Here is an 18,176-nt window from a genome sequence, read left to right on the forward strand (position 1 = left end):
AAACGATTTACTTGTTCCAATGAAACACTCAGCTTCCAATGGAAATGTAGGGCAGCTGTATTGAGCCTGAGATCCCTGACAACAATTGGATTAAAATTAAGATGTTCTAAATTAATTGTGAATTCTGGTTCTTGGTCTTCATTCATACTATTGATAACGTTGTCTAGGTTCAATAACTTAGGTCGATATTTTGATTCAGACAAATGATTAAGTATTTTACCATTATAATAATATGTATTGTTGTTGCTATTAATTAAATAAACTCCTTTTACAGATTTTGTTATCGTTTCTGCTTGCTTGTCAATTTTTATGTTTTCTTCATTTGGAAAGATACACAAATAGCTATTCAATTCTGGAATCCATTTTACAATACTATTACCTATTTTCATCTTACTATATTTACAGTTTGATGTAGTTCCTGATTCAATAATTTCTTTTTCACATTTCAATTTGTCATTACATAAACTTTCTACAGAACAAATAAAATTTGAACTTGTTTTTCTAGTGCATTCACTAGTTAGACCTTCAATTGATATTTCTTTCTTATTATAATTATCGTTTGACTTGAGTAAGTATCTGACCTTAGGAATAATAGTTACATATCCATTTTGAAACATACTAGGTACAGAAAACAACTTGTATAAGTTATAATTTGATTCATCTACGATTGGTAAGTTCAAGAAGTAAATGATTTCTTTAGACGTTAGTTTACAGTTTACATTTATCAAATTTTCGAATTCCCACATATTTTTCAATTCAGGTTTCAATGGTAATTTATTCTGATAGTAACCAGCAATCTTGGTTATCTGATAAAACAATTCTTTAGTTGAAATAATGCTAGGATGTAAAACTTTCAATTTGCAAAATGTTAAAGAGTTTTCAATGTCTTGGATCAAACTTAATACAATGTTATATAAAATATTCAACTGGTTCAGCAAATCTCTAAATTTCTCTAGTTCTACATAGTCGCTAAGCTTATCATTTACAAATTTAAATTTATTCTCCAACTCATTAAAATTATAATTAACAATGTTCAACGTCTGATTAAATTCAGCAATAAGTTCTGAACTCAATGAATATTGGGCTGATATTTGATCAATCAAACTGTTTTGATTAGTTTTCAAATGTTCAAGTAAATAATCGTATCTTTCACCATCATACGAGTCCAAATTTCCAGTAATAAATTTTATTGCGGCTCCTATGCCATTCAATAGTCCTCTTTTAGATCTCTTATCATTAGTCACACTTATGATATCTAACTTATCTTCTATTACATTCCTAGTATGATTAATAAATTTCAAATAGTTTACTATATCTCTTGCTTTACTACCATTATCAGTTATATATTCTACATTTTCCATTATTGGAATCTTATTTCTAATATTTTCAGATACCTTATCATAATACATATTCAAATTATCAACATGATCAAAAATACTTTCTAGTTCATAATAGTGGATGAAAGTGTGTTTTGAAATCTCTAACTTTGCAGAGCCTAAATCTGCTGCAATTATTCCTAGATTACTACTTATATTCCTGAATTCTTCAGCTTTAGAAGAATGATTCGCCATACTCATTAGGCAGAGGAGGAACCTGGAAGAACAGGATTTGAATTAGGATCGGTTGTTACTTGTTCAGTTCTCTCATTAGTTTGATCTTTGTTCAGTTTCTTAAACTTTCTAGGTCTTTTTATCTTGGATAAATGAATTTTCTCTCTAGTGTTATGATGTCGGGGATTTATTTTGGCAGTTTTAAGTTCTCGATTCACTGATAGGAGAGTTTCTTTGTTGAATTTATTTTTTGTTTTACTTTGTTTTTGTACATTCCTCACATAAACTTCTTTTGGGATTTCTGGTAGTTCTTCTCGATCTTTGTTCCTTTCGTTGATGACATGTTCTTTTCTACTTTGGTTTATTTCCTGTATATGGTCAAATAGTCGTTTAGTTTTTTCTTTGTGATTATTAACATATTCGTTAATAAATCTGTTCTGAATGTCAATTTCGAGAATAGGATTAGATTCTATGTGTCCGTATAAAACTTCCAAAGGTGTCAGTTTTGTAACCGAGTGAATGCTATTGTTATAAGCAATTACGGCGTACTTTACTTTACTTTCAATTGTTTCTGTTTTGAACTCGTCGCGATTATTGAATATTCTGATGTGCTCAATTATCGTAGAATGAAAACGTTCGGCTAAGCCATTTGAAGGCGGATGTTGAGTACTTATCCAGTGCATTTTGATTTTGTGCAATTCTGTCAATTCCTTTACTAAGCCATTATTGAATTCACATCCATTGTCGGCAACTATAGTTTGAGGGATACCATGGTGGGAAAAGAAACTAAGCAGTTTGTCTGCTACCTCAACACTGTTACAACTTGTTATTGGATAGCATTGTGCGTATCTTGAAAAACTATCAATGATCGTGAGAAATTTCTTTTTCTCAAATGTTATACTGTCCATGTGAATGATTTGAAGCGGCCTTGTAGCTGTCGGTGTCAAGTTCATTTCTAAATTAAGTGGATTTCGTTCGTACTTTGTTTTGAGACATATCTCACATTTGTTAATAAAATTTTGAATATAATTTTTCATGTTGGGCCAATAGTATTTTCTTCTTATCTTATCGTACGTTTCTTGTATACCTCTGTGATTCGTTTTTCCAATATGATAATTATCAATAGTTTCTATTCTGTCATCTTCATGTGTTACATCAAGTACTTTAACTTTACATCGTACAAGTATGAGTTTTGAAAATTTAAAATTTTTGGCAATCACTGAAGCAAATCTTTCATAGAATTCATTTTCAAAATACAAGCTATATCTAACATTAGGCACTAAATATTCTTTCACGAAGTCAATCACATTTTTATCGAAATTATTCTCAGATATCTCTACTATCATTCTTGTTTTACTATCAAATATTTTATGAATAGTGACTTTCTTTGGGTTATTGCTCACAAGCTTCAATATGACTTGGTTTTTAGCATAGTTAACTGGGTCATCTGAAACTGGTATTTCTACTGATGTGTTACTTTCGTAATTAGAATGTTGCGTATGAGAATTATTTTCTATGAACTCATCTTCAGCAGGACCTATGAAATCTGGTTCATCATTTTCGAATCCTCGAAAAGGGGTTTCGTTTTCAAATCCTCTAAATGGGGTTTCATTATCATCTGTACCGGTTTCATTTTCTAATCTTTGAAATAACGTTTCGTTATCATCCACGTTAGCTATCATAGATTGTGCATCCTCGTTAGGTATGATATTCACTACATTTTCAATGGCTTCATTTATAATCGCATCAATATCACTGAATAATCTGGGTGAGTTTTGGTTGTGTGTGTTATTATTATTCAACTGAATTCGGGAAAGGGCATCTGCGTTTTGATTTGCTGTTCCTTTTTTGTAACATATGTCATAATCAAATTCTTCTAATTTCAGTCTCCATCTTAATAATTTTGAATTCGGTTCTTTCATAGAAAATAACCATTGTAGGGGTTTGTGGTCAGTGAATATTTTGAATTTTCTACCATAGAGATAGGGGCGGAAGTACTTGGTAGCCCAAACTATCGCTAAAAGTTCTTTTTCAATAGTTGAATAGTTCATTTCAGTTTCGTTGAGGGTTCTACTTGCATATGCACAAGGCAAATCAGCACCGTCTTTGTTCTGACTGAGAACTGCCCCAATAGCTATATTGCTAGCATCTGTTGTAAGGTTGAATTGTTTTTCAAAATCAGGATACTGAAGGATTGGTTCGTTAGTAAGGATATTCTTACAAGTTTCAAAACACTTAATGTACTCTGGGTCCTGTATATCTATTTTAGCATTTCTTTTCAAACATTTAGTTAGAGGTTTTGTTAAATGAGCAAAGTTGTTAATGAATTTTCGATAGTATCCTAGAAGTCCAAGAAATCCTTTTATCTCTTTCGTTGTTTTAGGGATAGGATATCTTTTTATCGCTTCGACTTTGTCAGGATTTGGTTTAACTCCGTTTGGTGTCACTAAGTGTCCGAGAAAACTAACTTCTTTACGCAAAAATTCTGTTTTATCAAGTTGTACTTTGAAGTTGGATTGTCTTAACCTTTCAAATACTTGTCTTAGTCGATCAATGTGTTCTTCTAAACTAGTTGAATAAATAATAATGTCATCTAAATATACTAAACACAATTCATTTTGGAGTCCTCTTAGTATGCTATTCATAGCTTTTTGGAAAGTGGGTGGACCGTTTTTGAGACCGAAGGGCATTCGTAAAAATTCGTAATGACCCGTGTCTGTAGAGAATGCAGTTTTTTCAATACTGCTAGGATCCATTTCTATCTGATGGAAGCCAGAGAATAAGTCTAGGGTAGTGAAGTACTGTGCTCTTCCTAATTTGTCTAGAATATCCGTAATATTAGGAAGTGGGAATTTATCGTCTACAGTCTTAGAATTCAAACCGCGATAGTCAATTACAAGTCGAAATTTCTTTTTACCAGAAGCATCTTGTTTCTTTGGAATGACCCATATTGGTGAATTCCAAGGTGAATTGGAGGGTTGAATTATTTTTTGTTCCAACATTTCATCAATCTGTCGATTTACTTCAGTTCTATAGATTTCAGGGTAGCGATAACTTCTTGTATAGACCGGGATTTCGTCGGTGGTTCTTATGATATGCTTTATTTCATTCGTGAAAGTCAAAGGATTTCCATCAATGTGAAATATATCTGAGTAATCTTTAATCACCTGTAAAATAGCTTGCTCTTCTTCGGCATTCATATGATTGGTTCTAATTTTTGATAGATCGATTTTGTTAGTTTTGTGATGGAGTAGATTCAAATTATTACATGCATTATGATTACGTAACTCACTTGGATTAATACAATTATAGTTTTCAAGCGATTCGACTGACATTGGTTTGTGAATGGTAAATTTCTTGTCTGACGTAGTGGGGTTCAAAATAGAACAATAGGCTTTGTTTTCTTTCACTTTCACTAGACACTGAGGAATTTCAAGTCCGGAAAAGTTTTTGTATGATACTATAGCTTCACCTTCATTCATATTTTCAATTGGAATTTCTATAATGGATTGAGTTCTAGCTTGTATCAGAAATGATTTTATTTGTGTCATTTGATTTTTGGTAGGGTTCGTTGACTTCACTTTTGAATCATTTTCTTCAGCGTTAAAATAATAAATAGGTAGTTTCATTCCATTGAAATCAATACTGTCATTAATGAAATCCAAATTTATTTTAAGTTTTTTCATATTGTCAAGTCCGAGAAGAAGGTCAAAGTTTTTATGAAAATCAAAAAGATAGAACGTGTGTTTCGATTTTCCTAATAAAGAAATCTTTGTACTGTATTTCTCTTGTGAAATACCATGCGCTGTTGCTACTTCAAAAGGGTCTTCTATCAAGTTTTCTTTGTAACATTCCATACCTATGAAGTTCTTCACGAATGACCTAGTGCTTCCTGTGTCGATTAGAACTCTAAATCTTGTTTTAGGATCAATGAAGTAGGGAAGTTCATTTTTGTCATCTTGTAAGTTCATAATTGAAAATTTCTTTCGAGGCTCGTATCCTCTAAAAAACACTCTGATTCGGTTTGTTCGGCTGGCTGGAAATACGTTTCATTTTCGTTTTCAACGGAGAGCTGTTTGAATTCGTCTGATAATTCTTTCTGAGCGTTTTCTCCGAAATTATTATCAAACTCATCATTTTGCATTTCGTCAATTGGTCGACCTGTCATTTGAAACAGTCTTGGTCTTTTTTGGGGACGATTGTTGATTGAGGAAATGCTCATTGGCGTTGGTTGATACGAATTTTGGGGTCTTGGTTGGTTGTAGTTTGGATTTTGAGCTCTTGGCTGATTTGTGTTGAAATACTGTGGTTTGGGTTGATTGTTTTGAAAATGTTGTTGAGGTCTGTTCATGTGTTGATTTTGGAAGTGTTGATTTTTGTTTTGAAAGAATTGACCTTTCTGATTTTGAGTGTGATAGAACTGTTGTCTCTGAGGATAGTTTTGCATTTGATAGCTGGGATTACTTTTGTGTTGGATTTGAGTGTTAGGCTTTTTCAAATTAGAGTGGTCTTGAAAGAAACCAAATTTGAACTGGAAGTCGTTGGATAGCATGTTTAGAGCACTGTCCAACGAACTGGGATTTTTGGTTCTCATGAGAGACCCGAGAGGCTCTCTTAATCCTCTTAGCAATACTCTAAGTGCTAATCCATTTACATACTGACACATGACTTCTGATATTGTAGGTTGTTTGTTTCGGAAATACGAGATCTGTAAATTCAGAAGTTTTTGGATTCGTTCATAGAATGAAAAGGGTGATTCACCTGATTCTTGTTTTAGTTCAGCCATTTCAAGATTGAGAGTAAAGCAATCTCTCTTGTCCATGTAACTATTGATCAAAACTTTTCTTACGTCAGGCCATGCATAAGTGTTAGAACTAGTAACAATGTCAAGAGCTGGGCTTTTAATACGGGCAAGAATAGTAGAATACAAGTATTCGTTTTGGAAATCATCTGGATTGGCAGTTACGTAAAATTTCGCTACAAGTTTGTCACAAATTGAAATAAAACGATTTAGCATAGTAGGCTCTCCTGAATAATCAGGGATCATGTCCAAGAATTCTTTCTTAAGGGTAGGTACAGTTTGGGGATTGGTTGCTTTATCATTGTTGGAATTCATGGCTCTTAGTTATAGATAAAATTACAAGAAAAAGAAATACGAAAATAGTAAGTAAAATTAATATTATCCAAGTTTGTAAATCACAAAAGTTTGTTACTCACAATACTAAAATCGAGTTCATCTTGTCACAGTCCCGGGTTGAAAGTCTTCAAAGGTGGAAGTCCTTAGAAGTTGAAGTCCGTAGTAGTCTTTAGAAGTTGAAGTCCGTGGTAGTCCTTAGAAGTTGAAGTCCGTTGTAGTCCTTAGAAGTTGAAGTCCGTAGTAGTCCTTAGATGATGAAGGTCCTTGGTTGTCCTGATATTGAAAGTCTGTTGCTTTTTCTTGATTCAATTTGTAGATGAAATACGGTATTGTTAACACTTTACTATACTGTTCACTTATTTTATAATTTTTCACACTTGTCCCGATATTAGGTGACTGAGTAAGAATATAATTTTGCAATTAACACTCACGAATTTTAATAATATAATAGTTCACCAACTTATTCAATTTGTTACGAAGTTATTTTGATGATTGTTCACTTATTTAAGTCCCGATGTTAGGTGACTGATACAACTTTTTCGTAAGTTCATGAACACTTCATTAACGGTTAAAACCGAAAAACCAAATTCTCGTTTTTGAAGTGTCCTACCGACTGCGCCAGTTAAGATTGCAATTAATCAAATAGTCTTTTTAAAAAATGAATTTATTTGTTAACCACATATTACAATAATTTTATATCTCGCGATAGAGCTCCGTTCGCTATGTCCGCTAGCTTGGAACTGACTACTAAATACAATGTTACCTTCCACTACAACTATGCTACATCAACAATAATGGAATGAGGAGTGCTGACTATATAAGTAATTAGCTATATAACTTATATATATATATATATATATATATATATATATATATATATATATATATATATATATATATATATATATATATATATATATATATATATATATATATATATATATATATATATATATATATATATATATATATATATATATATATATATATATATATATATATATATATATATATATATATATATATATATATATATATATATATATATATATATATATATATATATATATATATATATATATATATATATATATATATATATATATATATATATATATATATATATATATATATATATATATATATATATATATATATATATATATATATATATATATATATATATATATATATATATATATATATATATATATATATATATATATATATATATATATATATATATATATATATATATATATATATATATATATATATATATATATATATATATATATATATATATATATATATATATATATATATATATATATATATATATATATATATATATATATATATATATATATATATATATATATATATATATATATATATATATATATATATATATATATATATATATATATATATATATATATATATATATATATATATATATATATATATATATATATATATATATATATATATATATATATATATATATATATATATATATATATATATATATATATATATATATATATATATATATATATATATATATATATATATATATATATATATATATATATATATATATATATATATATATATATATATATATATATATATATATATATATATATATATATATATATATATATATATATATATATATATATATATATATATATATATATATATATATATATATATATATATATATATATATATATATATATATATATATATATATATATATATATATATATATATATATATATATATATATATATATATATATATATATATATATATATATATATATATATATATATATATATATATATATATATATATATATATATATATATATATATATATATATATATATATATATATATATATATATATATATATATATATATATATATATATATATATATATATATATATATATATATATATATATATATATATATATATATATATATATATATATATATATATATATATATATATATATATATATATATATATATATATATATATATATATATATATATATATATATATATATATATATATATATATATATATATATATATATATATATATATATATATATATATATATATATATATATATATATATATATATATATATATATATATATATATATATATATATATATATATATATATATATATATATATATATATATATATATATATATATATATATATATATATATATATATATATATATATATATATATATATATATATATATATATATATATATATATATATATATATATATATATATATATATATATATATATATATATATATATATATATATATATATATATATATATATATATATATATATATATATATATATATATATATATATATATATATATATATATATATATATATATATATATATATATATATATATATATATATATATATATATATATATATATATATATATATATATATATATATATATATATATATATATATATATATATATATATATATATATATATATATATATATATATATATATATATATATATATATATATATATATATATATATATATATATATATATATATATATATATATATATATATATATATATATATATATATATATATATATATATATATATATATATATATATATATATATATATATATATATATATATATATATATATATATATATATATATATATATATATATATATATATATATATATATATATATATATATATATATATATATATATATATATATATATATATATATATATATATATATATATATATATATATATATATATATATATATATATATATATATATATATATATATATATATATATATATATATATATATATATATATATATATATATATATATATATATATATATATATATATATATATATATATATATATATATATATATATATATATATATATATATATATATATATATATATATATATATATATATATATATATATATATATATATATATATATATATATATATATATATATATATATATATATATATATATATATATATATATATATATATATATATATATATATATATATATATATATATATATATATATATATATATATATATATATATATATATATATATATATATATATATATATATATATATATATATATATATATATATATATATATATATATATATATATATATATATATATATATATATATATATATATATATATATATATATATATATATATATATATATATATATATATATATATATATATATATATATATAAGCCCATATTGACTGCTGTGATGGGTAATTTTGTCCACCAGGGCTTGCAAGTCATCAAGATTGTCAGCAAAAACAATGGTATCATCAGCATACTTGATGTTATTCAGTCTACATCCATTTAGCAGAATTCCCTTGTCCATGCCATCCAGGGCTTCACCGAAAATGTGCTCCGAGTAGAGGTTGAAAATAAGAGGTGAGAGTATGCAACCCTGTCGGACACCTCACTTTATTTTTATGTAATCCGTGTGTTCTCCTTCCACTCTGATGTTAGCGACCTGGTCCCAATAGAGGTTCCCGATTATTCTCAGATCTTTGTCATCGATACCTGCTTCATTCAGTATTTTGACCATCATTTCATGTTTTACTCGGTCAAATGCCTTTTGATAGTCAATCAGGCATGCGTATACATCACAATTCATGTCGCGGCATCTCTGAAATAAGACTTGCACTGCAAATAGTGCCTCTCTAGTGCCGACCGCCTTTATAAAGCCAAATTGAGTTGGGGATATTTGGCTCTCACACACACTATATATTCTCCTGTGGATGACCTTGAGAAACACTTTTAAGAGGTGACTCATAAGACTTATTGTGCGATACTCTTCACACTTCTTTGGTCTTGTTTTCTTTGGAATAGCAACAAATTCAGATTTCAGCCATTCAGATGGAATTTTTCCAGTGTTGTAGATGTTGTTGAACACTTGTGTGATAAATGCAATTGTTCTGTCATCTGACAATAGTCGACAGTAATCGGCTTGAGATAACAGTAAAAGTTGCGACATAAATTCCATATACCATGGGATATCTACTTACGCTATTGTTTCTCTATGATTAATAATAGTGGAGATATAAAGTGGAGAAAAAAGGGAAAAATCTGGTGTTCAACTTTCCTTGCTCATTGAACTAAAAGCCTCATTGTTAAACGAGAATAATTATTTGAGGGAATAATATAATGACAATTGGCAGCTAAATATTTAGAACCACGATCATACCATTATATTGTTTCAGAGTGCATTTTCCTTTGTGAAAATTATTGTGAAATTTGATGATTTTTTCAAAAGTCGTCTAAACAGCTGGTCTACAGATAAAAAAATCTGGTGTGGAGAACTCACACAACTTTCATTGCCGTTATGAAAACTGATGCTAGTGTTCACGCGCATCTCAAGTCTACTTATAAACAAAGATCTGAGCCAGCTGGTGACAGGAAAATAACGCTGGAGACATGTGAGGTCTGCTATCTCTTCATAGTGAATCATTTAATAGAATCAACAGTTGCCAACAGTTTGCAATTGGATAATAACATTTTCTCGAATTTCGAACTTATTTTCAATTTTAGGTGAAAATGTTACTGAACATTAATTGTAGAGTTTTTCATGCTCAATCTTTTCCACTTAAAATTTTTTGTTTAAATTGTATCTGAAGTATGATAATTGGGAATCTAAAATCAAAATTTGCATAGATGGGCAGAGCTCCTGGAATTTTTACAGATATGGGACTAGTAGATGAATTTCAAGATTTCAGACGGACTTTTTTGCTCGAAATCCCCTCCCCCCTCGTCCATCCCGCCTCCCCTTCCCCCTGCCCGCAGGGTGGGGGGGTGTTCTAAAAATAGATTTCCCCCCTCTCTCTCTCTCTCTCTCTCTCTCTCTCTCTCTCTCTCTCTCTCTCTCTCTCTCTCTCTCTCTCTCTCTCTCTCTCTCTCTCTCTCTCTCTCTCTCTCTCTCTCTCTCTCTCTCAGTGAGGGAAAAAATAATTTCCCTGTGAGGGGAGTGAGGGGAAAAATAATTTCCCTTTGAGGGAAAAATTCTCTACTGACAGATTAAAGTGAATCCATTCTCAAATTCTCTACTGTCAAATTAAAGTGAATCCATTCTCAAATTCTCTACTGTCAAATTAAAGTGAATGCATATTTCTACATCTAATAACTTATACTGTCAAATTAAAGTGAATGCATATTTCTACATCTAATAACTTATACTGTCAAATTAAAGTGAATGCATATTTCTACATCTAATAACTTATACTGTCAAATTAAAGTGAATCCATTCTCAAATTCTCTACTGTCAAATTAAAGTGAATCCATTCTCAAATTCTCTACTGTCAAATTAAAGTAAATCCATATTACTACATCTAATAATCTAATGCTGTCAAATTAAAGTGAATCCATATTTCTACATCTAATAACTTATACTGTCAAATTAAAGTGAATGCATATTTCTACATCTAATGCTTAATAATAATAATGGTTTGCTTTCCACCTGACAGTTAAGAAAACTCAATCAATTTATATTGAATTTTCATGTGCTGTACAAACCGCAGGCGTTATTGTTAAAGTGTTTCTCCGAGAATATCTATAGTAAATTTAGAATGAGCTAGCATATCCAAAAATAGGTATAGCTATCCTCAGACCTATTTCACTTGGGGGTCATACTCAAGCTCTATTGATGTCTGACATATCTCAACAGAGAGAGGTCAATGATCTAAGTTGTTCTTTTACATTTTTTATCTGCAATGTCATACAAGCATTTCCAAAGTTCGTCGGAATTTGTAACAATAGTTGACAAATCATTTGCACTACAATAATGTAGATGTGCTGTATCTAGTATATCTAGCAGTTCGAAAATCTCAGATAAAATTGGAAAGTGTACATTTTCTGTTTTTGTTAACGCTAAATCAACCACATCGCCTTGGAATCCTGTTGAAAATTTAATATTCTTTGCAATTGAATCAAATTCATTAAATGAAATTGACATCAAGAGCCAAGTTAATTTTTTGAATTTTGCAAAGCTAAAACACTGCATGTCCTTGATTGCTACGAACTATAATTGATAAGGCACGAGGTGCACTTAGCTGTAACAGATGTCTGTGAGGGGGGCGTATCTCGCTTCTAAAAAAATTAATTACAGCTCACGTGCTAACAGCAAAATGAGGTGGGCGTAACTTTTTTGGTGCTTGCTCAATCAAGTCTAGACTGGAACTAAACCAAAATGCACAAGGAAATATCTGAATGAAAAATTTGTTTTCAACATAGAAAAAGTTTATTTACACATTTCACTACAACAATACATAATTTCATCTTCAATTCTAATTAGCTTATCTATACACAAATTATGAGGACGATAATAACATAGATAGTCTCTTATGTCATTTAAATCAACCGTGCTTAGAAAAATGTCTTTCAATTGTTTCACCAAACTATAATTTTCACGAGATGATTTCTTAATAGCAATTTCACATTCATCATACCAGTCGATACAGTTTTTTAACCTCACTTCCAACTCGTTGTCGGCAGCTAACCACTTTCTCGGATCCATGATAAGCGAATGAACAAAACTAAGTGTATGCAGGAACTATTATAGAGTAATTAAGCGGTCTTTCTTCATTAATTGTCGACAGACAACATGTACGTGCTTTATGCAGTCTCAATGCATGCATGTAATAAACACACTGAATCTCTTTTCCGTTGTAGAAGAATCCATAACGAGCAAAGTTTCTTTTCTGTGAATTGTGTACATCGGCGCCATTTTCATACTTTGCATTCGATTGTTTTCGCACAAGAAATTATTTGTTTGATACATATTTTTAAACAACAAAGAATTATAATGTTGCGCAGAGAACAAAGCACAGCGAGAATCTGGTCTATTTTTATGAATGTTACACACAGCATAACACCATGAACTAGTGAAAAAGCTGAAATCGGGTTTTGGAAAATCCTCAGGTATACATTGAATGTTAGTATGTAATCTTCTTAAAAACTTTGCTTTCTCAGTTCCTTTTGTGAAAATTTTCTCATAACCTGCAAGGTAATCACGTATTAATGAGTCACTGTATTCTAAATCTCCATCTTCCCATTTTATTTTATGATAGTGACGTTCTAACCATGTTACATCGTTATACAATTTTGCACTCAATTCTGTCTTTGCGAATGGTGATTTGAAATGGAATACAATATAATTATTAAACTGATCAATTATGGCAAGTTCTTTCACAATAATTTGATTACAATCTTGTTTAAACCAGTGAAGATCAACTGTAGCAATTTTCGCACTCGCTTGCTTGTCCACTTCTTTCTCTTCAGCGGCGGCGGCGGGCTCCTCGAATCCTTCGTCTTTCCCCTCCTCTTCTCGTTTCTCCTCCTCCTCCTCCTCCACCTGCAGCGGCTTCGGTGTACTGCACCTTGCTTCATAATAGAAACTATCAAGATCGCACTGAATACCAATAGAGCGAGTTTGCGGCTTGTCCAAAATATCAGAACACAAAGAATAGGACATGTTGCCTGTTCAAAGGTGAAACTGATAATGAACCAAATTTGTCAGAGCGCACACCTTATATAGCCGGTGCGCAAATTACTGAACTTCTTTCACCATGCTCGTCAGAGGTGTGTACTCCATCACACGATCGCTAATTAAAACGCAATAGGCGGAAGTATTTGCAGGTACTGCACTATTAAATTCCATTTCAATACGAACATCTGTCGATGATTTCAAATGACTTGCTTGGTGTGAACAATCTACAACAATCAGCGGTGTTGATTCACAAAACGTTTTAAAGTCAATTTCTGTTCCGAGTTCGCTATTGATTGAATGATTATAATACGAGGGTGCGAAATCCAGGAACATGCGGTATAATACCTCCTTTTTACCTAGCAGATTTTCATATGGATAATACTCGCTGTTCAAATATACTTTAACATTGTAAATACCGCAGCTATCAAAATTAGATATTGATTTTTTAATTTTATTCTTACGATCAGTTTGAAATGCAATTATAACATATTTTGGACTATCAAAACTCGATGTGGTGCGAACTGCCCAAGAATGGTTAAGTGAATTTTGCAAATTTGGTAATTCACAAATTTCCCAATGTCGGAAACCTAATTTCAGTGGAGTGTCAGCATCGAGCAGTCTCAAAAATTTCAGTCTTACATGATCTTCTAAAGTTATGTAGGGCATTCTCCATTGCAGTTTTGTAATTTTCACACTAACGTTTGTTCCACTTGCCGACTCAACACAATTTAGATCTGTCGGCGACCTCAATAAGACAAGTTCCTGTTTCAAATTTAAAATTATTCTTTGAAAATCTTCAAAAAACGGGAGGATTAATTTGAGCGGTACACAGAAAGTAAATTTACTATCCGTTAGCTCATATCCTGCTCTGTCAAAACCAGCCAAGTGATATGTGTTTTTATCGAGTGTATTCTTCACTAGAATAGCTTTAATTGTGGATGTTAATCCAATCAATCTTGATTTAGAAATTTGCTGAACTGCTAATTCATATCGTATTTCATCAAAAAGGTTGCCGATTACGTTACTGCTTAATTTATAGTCTGCCGCAACTGGTGCATCGGTTGGTCCTGTTCCCGGTTTTGTACAGTTAACTGTTTCCTCAATAAATATGAATGATTTGCAAGGTAAAGAATAGACATCTAAAGAATTTATACCAATACGTGCCTCGTCAGAGTTTTTTATCTCCTGTCCTGAATAAACTGTATGAGTGTGAAATTGGAATTTGGTTATATCATTATAAAACTGAAGGTCTGTCTCCACGTCCAGAATTTCACTAATTGCTGCCGCTCCCCCTCCTCCTAACATTCCGCCAATCAACTATAAAACCCAACTTTTCTAATATTCTCGCGCTTTTAGCCGACAAAGCACGTTTGTTTTTAGGTGTTGACGCTCTCACGTTTGTCTCTCTAATGACATCACGTGTACACGTCTTATTTGAACGTGGATTGAAAACAAGATAACCCATTACTTTTCACGTATGTGTAACCTAATTGTAATTGTATCTCCACGGAAATCAATAAACGATCTGTTCTGGTCCGTTACCTTTACATTAATAGTTTGAATTCGATGCATATTCAAAGGTACATAAATAATTGGTGATGGTACTTCGTTTATTAAATAACCGCTAGGAACCTTTGGTAAAAATTCGTAGATTATATGTTTTTGTTTCCCGTCAGAGTAACTACCACATGCTAAATTACACTCAAGTACAATACTACCAATGCTTGTTATGTTAACCAAATGCTGAGAATAATGCCATTTATTTGGCTGCAAAACAACATTATTAAAACCAAGTATCTTTCCAATCGAATCAGTACGTGTTAAATCAATGGGTTTATCAGAATGAATTTCAATCTTCATAGTATTTACGTTTGGGCGTATAATAAGTTTATTCTTCTTCTCATCAATATTCAATTTATTCTTTGAAGATTTTATAATATCCTCAACTTCATATGCACCCGTATCCAGCTCAATTAATCTATCGCCATATTTGAAGCTGGAATTTGTTCCTTTGTTAATGTTTGCAATACTATTGTAACTACAAAAATTAATCAATCCAATTTCCCATTCACAATTTTTATCCAATTCTATAATTTCTTGTAAATGTTCATAGAGGTTACTTGTGTTAGATCTTAATGTAATAACAACCATCTTGTGTGTGTGTGTGCATTCAGCACAAACACTTAATTACAACTGATTTGCAAGAAACAATAATGTAAGATGACCGCAAAAATCTCTATTTAATGGTTGCATGTGCTCTACATTATAAAATATATTTACTCCAATTTCTTTTTTCCAATATTTGTCCAATTCGTATGGCGGTTGTAAATTTCCAATTGGCTCAAAATACCAAACATTGGAACCGACTTTTTTATATGCAACCCAATGTGTACCATCCTCGCTTTCCCTTGCTAAATTCACAATGGCATTCTCGTTTTTTAGAATTTTTTTGGGTAATGCATCTAGCATATATGAAATCTAGCATACTCTTAGCTGAATCTGTAATAATTTCGACCAATCAATCAAATCATAATTACTCAATTCTCCTTCAATATTCATGTCTTTTACTTCTTCCTACTCTTCTTTGTCTTCTTCCTACTCTTCTTTGTTGTTGTTCTACGTTTCTTAACTTGTTTTTGAGGGAATAAACTCACACCATATGATGGTGGGGGTGGGGGTGGAATTAAAATTCTGCCCCCACTAATTGGTGGATAAGGTTTCAAAAAATACCCTTTTCCTGCAATATGTTGTTTCAACTGAGCTATAGCTTTGCGCCTAATATCATTACTATAACTTTTCCTTTTCACATTCTTCTTCTTCATCTTCTTTCTCAAAGAACCACCAAAGTAATTTTTAGCTTTCATCACGTTTGTAACTAGGTAGCTGAGTCCTCTCTCAGCAAGGGGAGTTTTCGGATTTTTAAAAATCTCCCACGCCGCGTTCGCTAGTGCTCTGTCAGCTTTCGATCAATTTGCATTATCACTATTTTGTGAATATGCTATATTGTGTGCCTTACAAGCCTGGTCAAGTTTGTTAATTCCCGGGTCACCTCTTGCTAATTGCTTTTCAAGTTTGGTGCCAGGGCCACAATACTGGTAGCCAGGGGCTATTGGGATCTCCACAGGTGTAATATCGATCAATTTATTTAAAATAGTTAAAGTAATACCTGTAGCAGCACCCGCCGCCCCCTTAAGTACTCTGGCAGCAGAGCTTAAGATACCTCTGCCTCGTTTCCTTGGAGTTTGCTTTCTCCTACATACCATTTTTCATTACCTTTCAACTCAATGGTTGAACATTAACTAAAGTTAATTAATTAATCATTACACTAACTTAATCTAAAAGAAAATTGAATTTTCTATTAATTTAGAAATGAATTCACCTTTCAAATCGAATTCACCTTTTCAGATTTGCTATTTGAAAAGAATTTTCTTTCATTAAAAGAATTATTCTTTTCAAATAGCAAATCTGAAAAGGCAAACACAATTTGAAAGGAGGAAGTGTTCCGCCCATACAGATATGGGCGCGTGCCAAAACAGATGTGAGGGAGCAATGCCCGACCTTTCACAACAAGGAAGTCGGCCTTGACTGAGTGAGCAACTGCCTGCTGTGTCTGACACTCGCCCTTGTGCGTGCATACAACAAGCTATAAAAAGACATTCTCATAGACAAGCACTCATAATAAAAGTGCAAGCTGCATAGTGGTGACTGAATGTCTGGTTGTGTACGTGTTTTACTACTACTTCTAGTGAACTGTGTATAACAGGTGAGAATTGAGAACAATTTTTATAGAATAACAAAAAAACTATTTATTGAACACTACACTACTGACACATACATATAGGTAAGA

General features: G+C 29.6%; 1 protein-coding gene across 1 annotated transcript in view; it reads right to left on the reverse strand.

Moving 5' to 3' along the window:
• LOC120351347 (mitochondrial thiamine pyrophosphate carrier-like) overlaps positions 1 to 18,176 on the reverse strand; it is a 33,560-nt gene that overhangs the window by 2,948 nt on the left and 12,436 nt on the right. The window lies entirely within an intron of this gene.

This window comes from Nilaparvata lugens, chromosome 5 (assembly GCF_014356525.2).
Source record: "Nilaparvata lugens isolate BPH chromosome 5, ASM1435652v1, whole genome shotgun sequence".
NCBI lineage: Eukaryota > Metazoa > Arthropoda > Insecta > Hemiptera > Delphacidae > Nilaparvata > Nilaparvata lugens.